The sequence below is a fragment of the Balaenoptera borealis genome (assembly GCF_965194805.1).
Source record: "Balaenoptera borealis genome assembly, chromosome: 16".
NCBI lineage: Eukaryota > Metazoa > Chordata > Mammalia > Artiodactyla > Balaenopteridae > Balaenoptera > Balaenoptera borealis.
The window spans coordinates 14341244-14354867 of record NC_138872.1 but is presented as its reverse complement, the minus strand read 5'-3'; the positions used below and the strand labels follow the sequence as shown (position 1 = coordinate 14354867).

Below are 13624 nucleotides of genomic sequence, written 5' to 3'. Positions count from 1 at the left end.
GCCCTCTACAAATGTGAGTCTTCCTCATGTGAGAACTAAACAGCAAGCAACTAACTAACTAAATGTCTCTGAATTATTCTTTGACAGTAAGGAAAATATGCCAGATACACACCAAGGAAGATTATGAGACAGTTACAAACAATGCCCCAGATGTGCATACAGCAACACAGGGAGGTCTAAAATCACGCTGCAATACCATTTACAGAAGTTGGAAATAGATGCACACAAAACAATCACACATGTTTTGCAAAAACACGCATACAAACAGGGTACATTCAAACATGCCAAAGGGAGGAAACGGAGTGGGGAATGGAGATGGGAGGCACTAAATGGATTTCTAGAACAAGACCTGGACCTTGCATAACCAAGGATGATAATGTGAGAGCAGAGGAGGATGACTGACCCAGCGCTCTGAGCCTGGGGTGAAAAACAAAACAAACGAAAAGAGGGAAAGTAGTCTATCCCATAATGCCACATATATAATTTTAAAATTCATACTCACAAAGCAATGCTTGCATATTTTAAGCATAATCAATACAGAATAAAAGACAAAAGCACATCTGACAGCTGACAGTGGTAGGAGGTGAAAGTGGAGGATGGACTAAAAGTGAATAGACACAAAAGTGAACAAGTCAGTCAAGGGCTGGGACTTGTCTGGACCAATTATGATAACATGTCATTAACTGAGGAGTTGGCTAATCCCATTCTCACCACCCAAGGTCCAAACGAGCCCCAAATAGTCATAAAGCATCAGGCCTAGTTCACCTGTATTAGTTAAGACTCTGTTACAACCAATTGATACCCACTGAGTTGGCTTAAACCCAGACAGGGCCACTTTCTCATAAAGAAGCTGTGGGGTCTCCCGGATCTGAAGGCTCGTGGCAGGTGAGGTCTATGCCAGCCCAAACGCGGAAGGCATCTGTCTTGCTGTTTCTCTCTGAGTCCCTGCTTCCTTCTCTGTCTTTAGATACACTTTCTCTGCTTCTACTCAGAGAATAATAGCCATTCCTTCTGGTGTATCCTCAACCCAGACCAACATGCCACCATTTGCAAGAATGAAGCACTTTATCAGTTGACCTGGACAGATTTCTATGAGATATTCTTAAATAAGAGAAAAAGAACAAGGTGCAGAAAAGAGTGTGCAGATCCCATTTTTGTAAAACAAAGACTAGTTGGAAAAAATCCCAACCACTTTCATATATTTGCATGTATCACATAAATATAAACATAGATAAAAATATAAGGACAAATCAGGGTATTTTGAAATGATACATTAAGGGGTGTTAACCTGGGTTAACCTCATGTTTGGTTACAGGGGTGATGCAGGTGAAAGTGGGAGGAAATAGGAACAACGGAACCAAGCACTGTACTAAAAAATGCACACTAACACATGTAAAATTATGTATAAAGAGGAAATTAAGCAAAAGGATAAAGAAAGAAAAAGAGAGTGCAAAAGAGAAAGACATAAAAATGCATCCAGGCTGAGATTCAAATCCTTAGGTCACATTCCAAATTCCCAGGGAAGAACTCTGATTAGTCTAATTTGGATCCATGGCCACCTTTGGACCAATAAGCTGTGACCAGGAAGCAGAATCATTGTATATAAACATGTCTGTTCCCATTTCTGTATGTAGAGGGGATGAGAGGAAAGGTCCAGTAACCTGGGGGGTGCTTGGGTAGCTAATCACATAAAACAAGTTTTCCACTAATTCTTTTTCTCTGAATTTCTAGGAACTTTAAGAGGAAGGATTAAAGGAGAAGAGGGGCATGAACCAAGTAAGCTCTGCGTACAGTTTAGGAATTAACCAGGTGAGTGAGGCAGGGACAACATAGGCAAAGGTTCTGGGGCACAGCAGAGCATGGGACCATCAGGGATCTTTCAGTAATTCTGGGTGGCTGAGTGGGAGGAAAAACAGTGAGAGACAAGATGAGAGTAGAGACATAGGCAGGGGCCAATGAAGGACCTTTGTCACCCTGGTGAGTGAGGAGGTCAGCAAGTTTACAGGACGGATCACATAGAGTCTGGCACGCCATGGTAAGGACTAAGCTTTTCCTGGAATGAGATGAAAGCCACTGGTGGGCTTTGAGCAAAGGTAGCACGTAGTCAGACCTAGGTTCTAACAGGAAGGAGGTGCCACTGATATTTGCTCCCCAAACTCAGCCAGGCCATACAACAGACTGATGTATGTTACTTCTTCTCTGGAGCAGTTTCTAAGGTAAGAATTCAGCCCGTCACCCCGAAATACAGCAGGCCATTAGCCCCCCCATCTTAATCAGATCTTTCCTATGCTATTAAGCAATTTGGGGCCATTTCTAGAGAAGATTTTGTTATTTCCCTAAATCTCTGGCTGCTTCATTTAGACCTGGTGTTGAGGCGGAATGCAATTAACACATTCCAAACCTGGTTTCCCCTGAAATCCAATCAATTCTAACTCGTTTTTAAATCATGCCGCTTTCTCTAATTGTGAGCTGCAGCCTCCAAAGAATAGCGATTTAAGTCAATTATTGCCTCCCCTGCATGAAAATTGTGCTATTTATGTTGGCAGTCCCCGCACATTACTGATGAGCTTCCTCCAGCTAATGGAATAATGAAAACACAAAACAGATTTACCGTTCTTAATAAGAAAGAGAGATAATGAAGGCAAATTAAAATGGAAGTTCAGATCTGCGTGGTGAACAGGTAATGCAGTTTCTCCTTTTAAATTAACACTCAAATTCTCAAATGCTGATGGCAGGGGGTGGGGAGGAACTCAAAATTCTATTAGACACAAGTGTGCCACTTGGGTTTGGTTCGGGAGATTGTGGTCTTCCTTTGCACGTCCTGGAGTTTAGTTACGGGACGCTGTCAGGAGCCAACCCCACTGGTGCACGGTTCCTCCATCCCCACACCTGCACCCCCATTTATTAGAGTAAACTCACTTTCCACCAACCACCAGGTTTGGCTCATTACATGTATTAGGTCATTTAATCCTCCCTGAATTCTACAAGCTTGGTGGTGTTATTATCACCATTTTACATTAGAGGAACTTGGGGTTAAATCATGGGTGCAAGGTTTAAAGCTGCATGTGAATCTAGACCAGAGTTTCTCAGCTTTGGCACTATTGTCATTTGGGGCCGGATAACTCTTTGTAGGGGGAGGGGTGGCTGTCCTGTGCATTGTAGGACGTTTAAGTAGCATTCCTTTTCTCTACCTACTAGACGCCAGTGGCACCCCTGTCCCCCAGGTGTGACAACCAAAACCTCTGCAGACATTGCCAGATGTTCTCTGAAGGGCAATATCATCAGTGAGACCCACTGGTCTAGACTCTGGGCGTTCACCCATCACCCAGGCAGCCTCTCTTGCCAGAAAGGGCAAGCAATGTGGGGTTGGGATGTGGGAGACTGGAGTCTGCATCCTGACCCTGCCTCACTGTGGGATCCAGAACAAATCCTGGCCCTTCGTGTGGGCCTGGGTTTCCTGACCTGTCAAATGGGTGTAATAACACCAGAACCTGGAATCTGGTTTGGCTCAAGAGCTTTGGCCAAGGTCATAGACAATCTGGTCAAGTGAGAAGCAGCAGTCCAAGGGGAGGGTAGAGAGAAGAGGATCAGAGAGATACCGGGGGCCAAGCAAGCCAGCTGGGGGGTCCAGTCTGGCAAGAGGTAAGGCCAGCTGAGGCCAGGGAGGGCCAGTAGCCGGCAAAGGCAGGGCCGGACTCTGGGAGGCCAGGAGAGTTAGACCCTCCCCCACCCCTTTCCCTGCCTCCCACCCCGCCCTACCTACCCTCTTCCACCTCCTCTGCGCCGGCCACTCAGTGTCATATACCCAGTTACCCCTGCACTTCTGCTGTGCACTTTCTCCTGTACTAGGGCAGGTGCTTCTGAGTGCCGCTGTGGAGGTTACCAGAAACACAACAGTGATCATAATAAATATGAAAATGGTAGCAATGCATATGAAGCGCCATGCTAAACCCTTCACATGCATCATGCCATGAGGTCCTCCCAGTGGCTCTGTATTCTTATCCATATTAGCCCAGTGGGACTGCCCATTGCTAAGTATCCCAGAGGATGAGGAGAGAGAAGAGAGTCCTCTGAGGCCAAGGAAAAAGAAGGAGAAACGGGACATTTGCTAGTACCAGCTGCCATTTATTGAGTGCATACTCTATGCCAGGCCTTATCCTAAGTACCTTAAATGGTTTCACTCATTCACTGCTCACCATAACTTTTTATCTCCATTTCATAGAGAGGCACAGAGAGGTTAAGCCAGTTGCCAAGTTCGCACAGCTAATAAGTGGTAGAGCTATGATTTGAACCCAGGTGACCTGGTTCCAGAGTCTGTGCCCTTGACCTCTGCCACTTAGAGCTGATGGCTGCGAAGTGCACCTGGGGAATTTAGGCCGTAATCTTACCAAAGGTTTTGTACCTTAACCTTCACGTGAGTGGTTGGGGCTTCCTGTCCCAAAGGGACCATATGGGAACAGGATGCCTCATCAGGAGGCGACTGTGGATGGGTGAGAATGGCCTCCCATGACGCAAGCTATCCCAGACCACAGGATATTTGCACAGGACTTGGATGGGTGCACCAAGAAGGACTGAGTTTGGCTTTCCCTACAGTTCTCTGGAGACCAAAGACAAGTTGCTTAATAAAAAAAAGCAAAAAATTACCTGAGTTTGTGGACCAAGAATAATGGAAGGACAGCGCTCCGTCAGTAAGAAAAGGGCCCAGCGTGGAAGTTGGCACGGGCCAGGTGCTTCGTAATTGTTAGCTCCTGCCCTTGTTCCTTACCACTCCACCCCACCCCCAGCTTGGCTGACCCTGCGGCTGGGGGTCTGTTTGGAGTAGTTTTGCGGTCTTCTGACCACCCCCATCTCTCACTTGCCACAGACCACTCTCCCTTGGTGACTTTCTTTTCGGAGGCCAATGCTTAGCTGTGTGACCTTGGGCAGGCTGCTCGACCTCTCTGAGCATCCACTTCCTGGGGGGTTGGGCAGGATCTGTGGACTCCCTTCCAGCTCTAAAGTTCTAGGAATCTCCACTCTGCTCCCTCTGGCCACCCTCTTCTCTCCTCTTCTCCTCTCCCCTCCTCCACCTCTATCTGTCCTCTCTCCTCTCTCTGCACTATTCTCCACATACCTCTGCACACAGCTCCAAGCCTCTATCTGGATCATGATTTCCCAGGGGTGGGGGGCAGGACAGCAAAGAGAAGACCCCTTCCTTTTCTGAGAGGTTCAGGCTAGATACCAGGGCACTCGGCTTGCCTTTTCCAGAACTTTCTAGCACAGGTAGAGCTCTGCTGACATCTGGTTGGCAAGCTAAATATTTACGGAGCTCCTAAGATTTCCCGCCACATTAAGCCCATTGCTTTATCTCCCGTCTGCACACAGCCCTTCTCTGTTCACCTTGGGTCAGGCATTTCCCAGAATCCTCTGGGTTTCAGGCAGCATCTCTCAGGAGGGTGATGAAACCACGTCCGTCTCTAATCACTTCCAGTAATAATAATAGTTCCTGACGTTGTATAGGATTTCTCAAAGCCCGCTCGCACACGTTATCTCACTCGCTTCTCACAATAACCCCGAGACTTAGACTTTCTTTTGAGTCCCTTTTTAGAGAGCACTGCTAAGCCACCTGCTGCCCGGCCCCCAGCCAGAGCCTTCGGCAGCCTTTCTCGGGCCATCCGCAGTGGCCAAGGGCCGGCTCATCCAGTTTCAGCTCATCTGTGGGCCCCAGGACAAGAGTATAAATGGAGGCCTACATACCCCATGCCTAATATGGAAAAGGTAAAAACAAAGCTAAGCACTTTTTTTTTCCCTCCTACCTTGACAAATATGTCTGGAAGGCCAGGTTTGAATGTAGAGATCTCAGACTCCTCACAGTTTCATGCTGCAATGTGCTAGAAGCCATATTATACATGGCCTTTTTAGTTTCATGAGCCAATAAATTTTCTTTATGCGTTAGTCACTTACGTTTTTGTCACTTATGACTAGAAGTCCTGATAATACATCGCTGTGGAAGATAGACCAGAGGCCAGGAAGGTGGCTCAGTTGTCCCCTTGTGAACTGTGAAGGTCAGAGGCCCACGGTAATTTATGACCAGACCTTTTAGTTAAAGAAATAGCGTTAGGAAGTTGATCAAAGAAGGGCACCAAGAAAATGTATAAATCCCTGCAGAACACACACACACACGACACTTTTTTAAGATTAGAAAATAATGCAGAAATACCGTGGGTTTACTCTCATAGACTATCACAACTCACCTGGTACAACCTCTTTGTTCTACAAATGAGGAAATGGAGACTCAGAAAGAGGCAGTGACTTGCTCAAGGTCTCAGAGCTCCTGAACAGCAAGATTCATTCATCAAATCAGCAAATATTTATTGATCATAAATATTTATTGATCACATACCATGCCCCAGATCTTTTGGGAAGCATAGGGATACCACAAGGCAGAGGTCAGCAAACTGTGGCCCCTCTGTTTTTACAAATAAAGTTTTATCGACACACAGCCCTGTTGATTGGTTTCTGTATTGTCTGTGGCTGTTTGTGTTGCAGGGGCACCGCTGAATAGCTACAACAGAGACTACGTATCATGAGAGGGTTGGACTCAATCTTGGGTTCTGACCACCTACAAGGTGATATACCACATCTCGAAGCTTCCACCATCCTCATTGGAAGACCCAAGGACCCTTGGGTCAGCAGGGCAGGCTTTCCGGCTCCTCTCCCCCCCTTAGAAGAGGCCAGAGCAGCAATCTTGACTTCAGAATCTTTATTGGAAAATAAACACTGTTAATGTACAAGAAATCCATCCAAGGGTCCAGTCAAAACATCCCCGTGTGGGATTGATGCCATTCTAATGGACTCCAGATGTCCCCTGGCCTCGGGGTCCCAGTGACCTGAAGGAGGGAGGAAGGTCCTGGGGGAAGAGACATGGTGGATTTAGAACCCAAAGAGGCATCTTTATCACCCCAATTTCTTTCTGGTGGAGAAGTTTGGGGGACTCCCTCACCCTGCCCTGCTCACAAGACCCTGTTGATCTCTTCCCTCAGTGGTCTCTACAACCCCCTTCTCTTGAGTTTATTCATCCGACCAAAGGAAATACCCAGCCCGGGGGGGTTAGGATTCTACTCAGAATCAGAGCCGAGGGTGACTTCCTGCTGACCAGGCCGAGCTGGAGGTCTGAGTCTCTGCCAAAGCCAGCCAGTGTGGGAGAGAGAATTGTGTAAGGAGCTGGGGGTGAGGGGCAGGGGGCTAGTTATGGATGGTGGGGGCCAGAGAGAAGTATCAGAGCCCAGAAAGAAGACACCACACTGGGGGTTGGAAAGGTGACCCCAGAAATGGCTCTATTGGTAATGATTTTAAAGATTACTGTTCGAAATCACTATTTAAATACCTCTTCACTCACTCTTCCATTTAAATACCTGAGCTGGCCCCAACTCTCTCTCTCCCAGGCCTCATTTCCTGCCACACTGCCCATCACCCACTGAGCTCCAGCGACACTCGGTCTGCTTGCTGTTCCTCCAACGGGACAAAGATCGCCCTGCCTCCCGGCCTTTGCAGCTGCTGGTTCCACCGCCTGGAGAGCCCTTTCCTTAACCGTCTCCAAGGCTGGCTTGCTTTATTTGGATGTCATTCCCCAGCGACGCTTTCCCTGTCCTGCGTAGAACGCCTACCTTTTCCCCATCTCATTCTTCTATCTCTTAAATTGTTTCATCGTTTTTTCATAGCACTTCTCTACCTGCTATTAGATGGTGTATTTCATTGTCTGTTTATTCATTTATTTTTCCACATCTCTCTGAGCTAGGCTGTACGTGCCACACAGGGACTGCGTCTTGTTCGCTGCTTTGTCTCCAGCACTTAGATCACTCACAAGGGGCCTGGCACTCACAAGGTGCTCAGTCAATGTTTCTTGAACAACCACTGTGCTAATACATTCTTTTTTTTTTTTTTACAATTTAAAAATATTTACTGATTCATGCTTTCTAGAACGTTTTTTTCAAACAATTCACCAAAGGCCAATACTCCCCTCTGCTCTCAATGCTAAGCAATTTTTTCCACCCAAAATGATGAAATAATGTATATTCTTATACCTAATCAGTTTGTGACAGCTGTGATTCTCAAACACTTTTTAAAAATAGAAGTAAGATCAAAGTTGCAAACAGACCATAGGTAGTGATTTTAAAAACTGTATAGACAAAGCCTGACTCTAACTGACCAAATCACCCATCAGCTGGATTCGGCCTTTTCGGGCTACATGAGGACTTTGCTCAAGAGACCTGCGCGTGTCAGACGGGTTCCCATAGATGTCCTTAACACCACAAGCACAGCTTCTGACCCCCGATGCTGCCAATAACAGCAGGGGCACAGAGAGGAGACCCTGCTGACTGATTCAGTTTTATTCTTCAACACAATTCTCCTCTCCACTTTCTTCATCAGCTTCACCTGTTTCCTTGCAAGAATCTTGGCTGTTGGTATCAGTAAGATAATTTTCTTCCCCATCCTCTCTCTCTTCTATTTTTTCTTCTTCATTAAAGCTTTCTGTATCTTCAGTGAAACTTTTCATCTTTTGATTGCTGAAGTACTCAAATATGTTTCCACTTTGGCCTTTCTCTGAAACAAACTCATCAGATATTCCTAGCACCTTTAAGGTGTTAGAATAATGCTTTTCTGCTGCCATTCTTGCATTTTTCTGAGCAACTCTTTCAAATAGCAGCGGCCTGTTTTTTAATTTTTCTTCTCTTTCTTCTAGTTCTCGTCGGTAGTCTCTCATCCTTTCCTTTTCACTCTTTCTTGTGGCTTGTTCTCTTCCCCTGGAGGACACCGTGGGCATGGGAGGGTTGAAGCCACAAGGCACAGGCTTTGTGCATTTGTACTTCTTACTGGTGACCTGCACCTTGGAGACAGATAAGGCCAACGTGTTTCTTTTAAATTTTCTTCATCTGCTTCAATATCTGCCAAGATTTTCTCTCTTTTAGTGGATGCATGTGAGACTGAATGAAGGTCAGATGATTCACAGAGCATCAGGGGTTTTGGACGCTTCTGTTCTGAGTGATGTTTCTGATATCTCTCAGGAAGTTCTTCAGAATCAGCAGCCTGGCACCTAAACTTGTGTTTACACTTGGACTTTTCAGCCTGATCAGGACACTTGGGCTTCCTTGTAGCATAACTTCTGTGAGCTGGACCTCAAGGCAGAGGGGATGAATTCTGTAAAAAGTCTTGGGTTCTCTGCTGCATCCTAATGTTTCTGCAGAGCTCTTCTTCCGTTAACTTGCCATTGATAGTTGAACCACAAGTAGATTGAGGTATAGGTCTGGCTTTAAATCGGTTTGTTTTCTTTTTAGACTTAAAAAAGTCTTTCAGCTGCTTTTCCCAAATTGCTTGCTTCTGTTCCTCCCTTGCAATAAACTCAAACGGCTTCTGCGAGGCCAAAAGAGCTTCTTTGTTTTTCTCCTTCATAGACCTCCTCCGTTCTTCATTTTGCTTGACTGTATCCTGATACAGGGGGAGAAAGACGAACGCAGGAACTGGGTTGGTTCGGAAGTTTTTCTTACACTCTGATTCTTCTCGTTTTTTGAGCAGTCTGCGTGCCATTTCAATATCTGATTTAGATTTCATGTTCTCTTTTCTTCTGCTCTCTAAACATCATTTGAAAAGGCTCAGGTACTGTAATCTTTGGCACCCATTCTTTTGGCTTCTTTTTTTTTTTTTTCAAGTGCTGGCAAGTCAGTATCTTCAAACTGAATATAATCTTCAACAGAGAAGTTTGTCCACATGTTGTTGATGAGCTCCTAAGCATAGGTCATTAGCTAATACATTCCTGATGTAAAAATATTTAAATAACCCATCAGATCAGACTCGCACCCTTGGGAGAGTTGAGCCGCCCTCAACACCGCTCCTGGACTGCCCCAGTGCCTGCCCTCCCCCACTCTACGTAGCTAGAGTCAGGAGCAGGTGACTGTCTCTCTGTGATGCAGCATGTCTGATACAAAGGGTCTGAGAGCTGGGAGCATGTCTCATGCGCTCTGGTTGTCCTTCCTCACACCCCCTCGCTGCCAGAGGATGACCACTAGAGAGGGCTCAATAACAACAAAGGCAGAAATAGTAATTCAGGCTAACAGCACGGAGCCCTAGTTAAGCCTCACAACAACCCTGGGCAGGAGGTTGCAACCATCACTACCCCATTAGCAGAAAAGGAAACTGAGGTACAGAGAGGTTAAATGCCCAGGGTCATGTACCCAGCAAGTAGGGGAGCTGAACGCTGAACCACAGTCATCCTGGTTGGGGATTTGGCCCCAGGCCCGCTTGAAACCAAAGCCAGCATCCTTGTCTTTATGCAAGGGATTCTCAGTGTGCTCTGGGGTCCAGGAGAATTAAGTACTTTCCATCCTTAAATGTGACTCGGAAGGGAAAGAAGCCAGAGAGGAGAATTACCTTTGGGGACAAAAGAGCAAGAGAGGATCCCCGCTAACTGGATGATCCAGCCTGAGGTCTGGTCCAGCCATAAAGGTCACCTTTTAGGCTGACCTTCTGTCCTCCTCCCTTATTACTGCCCAGATGTTGGAATCAAGTTTTGTGCAGGCTACAAGAAAGAGCCCTGTGCACTCTCGCCAGTCCTACCTCCCTGAGAGAAGCCAAACTTACAAATTCCCTGTAATTTGTGTGAATTTCCCATGACATACACATTCCAGGTTTGGCTATATCAGCCAGATGGAAGCAAAGGCTTCTAGAAATCTAGCCCTGGAAGGGGACTTAGAAACCATTTATCCACTTTCCCTTTCTTTCACTCTGTTCTACCCTCACTGCTGTTTCTTGAGCACAGAGGGCTTGCTCCTGCCCCAGGGCCTTTGCATTTGCTGTGCCTTCCGTCTGGAACACAGTTTATCTCCTTCCTATCCTGGCTCAAATGTCAGCTTCCCAGTAAGGCCTTTCTTGACAATACAGACCCCCACCTTCCACCGGTGCGTCTGCTCCCCTTCCTCACTTTATGTTTTCCCGTAGGATTTTGCACGTCCTGACATACACAGTATTTTACTTATTATCATGTATATTACCTTCCTCCCACTCTCTGGGATGTCAGCTTCATGGGGGCAGGGGTTCCTGTCTATTTGGCTTCCTGCAATATATCCAATGCCGGGCACATAAGAGATGCCCAACACACATTTGTTGAATAGATCGAGTTCAAGGGCATCCCACTTTACAGATGAGCTAACTGAGGACCAGCAGAGTGAGGGACTTGATCAAGCCATGAGATCAATTAAAGTCTGTACAGTGTCCTCGGGCTGCTGGAACACATCAGAAACTTGGTGGCATAAAACAAAGAAATGTATTCTCTCACGGTTCTGGAGGCCAGAAATATGAAATCAAGGTGTCAGCAGGGGCTGTGCTCCCTCTGAAGGCTCTTGGGGAGGATCCTCCGTGCCTCTTCAGCTTCTGGGGGCCCCAGCGTTCCTTGGCTTGTAGCTGCATCCCTCCAATCTCTGCCTCTGCCTTCACGTGGCTCCAGGGTGAGTTCATCTCGAGACCCTTAAATAATCACATCCGCAAAGACTCTATTTCTAAATTGGATCACACTCTGAGGTTCCGGGTGGACACAAATGTGGAGGGACACTCTTCAACCACTACACTGGCAGAGCTGACAAGAACCCAGGTCTCCCCCAGCCACAGCCCCTAGGGGGCTTCGCCAGGGACTCTGCTTCGAGAGGCCGGGTTGGCAGCCGTCGGCTGTGGCTGTCAGTCTCCCGTGAACTTGTCAAGAAGGAGAGGGAAAAAATAAACTCTGGGGTTAATGAAAGCAGTGAGATGATCTCGGCTGATCCCCGTAATCCCCTGCTCTGAGCTCGGCTTTCCATCATCAGTCGAGGGTCCTTTTTTTCCCTTCTTTTTCAGAGTTTCCCCAGAGAAGCAACCCTTCCAAATTTAATAAACTTCCCCCGCCCCCAGCTTTCCCTGAAATAATGTAACAGCAGGATGATTTTCAAATGTCTGTCTTGACCCCATGATTGATGAATCCCAATGAGCGAAAAATGAGGGGTAGGGGGAGATGGCGGCGAGGGGATGAGAATGAGGCTGTCTGTGGGTCTGCATCTGTGTGGGATGCCTGTGAGTGACAGTGAGCAGTCAGCAGGGAGATGTGTGCGGGAGTGTCAGGCGGGCGTGAGGGGGATCAGGGCTGTGTGTGAGTGGAGACGTGTGTGGGTAGGCTGTTGCCGGCGAGCGTGTAGATGTGAGTAGAAATGAGCACACGTGAGTGCACATGCATGTTTGCGATTGGGTGTGCGTGCTTGTGTGCATGAGTGCATGTCAGAATGTGGGTGAGTGTGTTGGAGTACGTGTGTCCAGACAAAGGATGTACGTGTGCATGTGGGCGTGTGTGTGCTTAAGTGTCCATAGGTCAATGTGGGTGCAGGTCTGAAGGGTGTATGTGGGCCTGTGGGAGTTTGGGTATATGAGTGTGTGATGGAGAATGTGTTTAATGCTTACAACATGGGGACTGGGGTCAACACCAGTGTATTGCATCCTTGAAAGCTGCTAAGAGAGTAGAGCTTGAACGTTCTCACCATAAAACAACAACAAAATGGGAATTACGTAGGGTGAAAGATGTGTTAATTAACCTTATTTTGGTAAGCATGTCACAACATATACGTGATCAAATCATCAGATTGTACACCTTAAACTTACACAATGTTATATGTCAATTATATCCCAATAAAGCTAGAAAAAATTTGTGAGACCAAAAACAGAACCCTGAACATCATGTTAATATTAAAAATAATATCCAGCTTCCCACACAGTCTGCCCTCTCCCTCATTTTCTCTCTGAACTCGCCTTGTACCACTCTACCCCCTCATTCTCTCTCCTCCAGCCACACCAGGCTTCTTGAACACAGCGGGCTCATGCTTGCCTCAGGACCTTTGCACTTGCTGTTTTTTCTCCCTGGAATACTTGTCCTCCAGAATCCCACATGGCTCCCTCCCTCACCTTTTCCTGGCTTTGCTCAAATGTCACCTTATCAGAGTCTCCAGCTGTGACCACCACTGTCATCTCCCAGCACTCCCAGTCCTCCATCCCTAGGGTGGGGCAGAAGGACAGACCAGGAAGAGGGAGAAGAGGAGCAGCCAAAGGTGAACAGTGAGTTGGTGACTATAGGAAAATTTCACTGGCTTGACAAGCTATCCCAGATCGCATAAAATTCTTTGCTGTCAAATTTTGGAAAGGAAGTTTTTTAGAATGTTTGGCTGGAGGGGAGTTTAAAAATCATCTAACTTCATGCTTCTTAAATGATTTGTGGTCATGAACTAGCATTAATCGTCTTTGGATAACAAGTGACAAAAATATAAGACTTCAAACTGGCTTAAGCCAAAAAAGCAGATTTGTTGGCTCATGTAACTATAACATCCAGAAGTAGAACTGGCTTTAAGCTTGGCTGGGCCCAGGGATTTGCTTGTGTTGTCAGGAACAGCCCCTCTCCATCCCTCAGCTTTGTTTTCCTTTGCATTGGCTTCAGACCCAGGTGGCCCTCTTGGTCTGGTGGCCTCGAGTGGTTTTGGGCTTTCAGTTAGCTTAGCAACCCGAGTTCATATTCATGCAGCAAGAATCCTGGGATGGCACTCACTGCCCTGGCTTGAGTCATCTGCTCAGGCCAGAAAGATGG

General features: G+C 46.7%; 1 pseudogene across 1 annotated transcript; it reads right to left on the bottom strand.

Annotated features, from left to right (window-relative positions):
- Window positions 1-9000: 9000 nt before the first annotated feature.
- Window positions 9001-13038, bottom strand: LOC309614255 (protein FAM161A pseudogene; annotated as a pseudogene). The gene is made up of 2 exons: window positions 12979-13038; window positions 9001-9761 (listed from the first exon to the last, which is right to left on the bottom strand). The product of its transcript is annotated as a protein FAM161A pseudogene (transcript).
- Window positions 13039-13624: the final 586 nt, after the last annotated feature.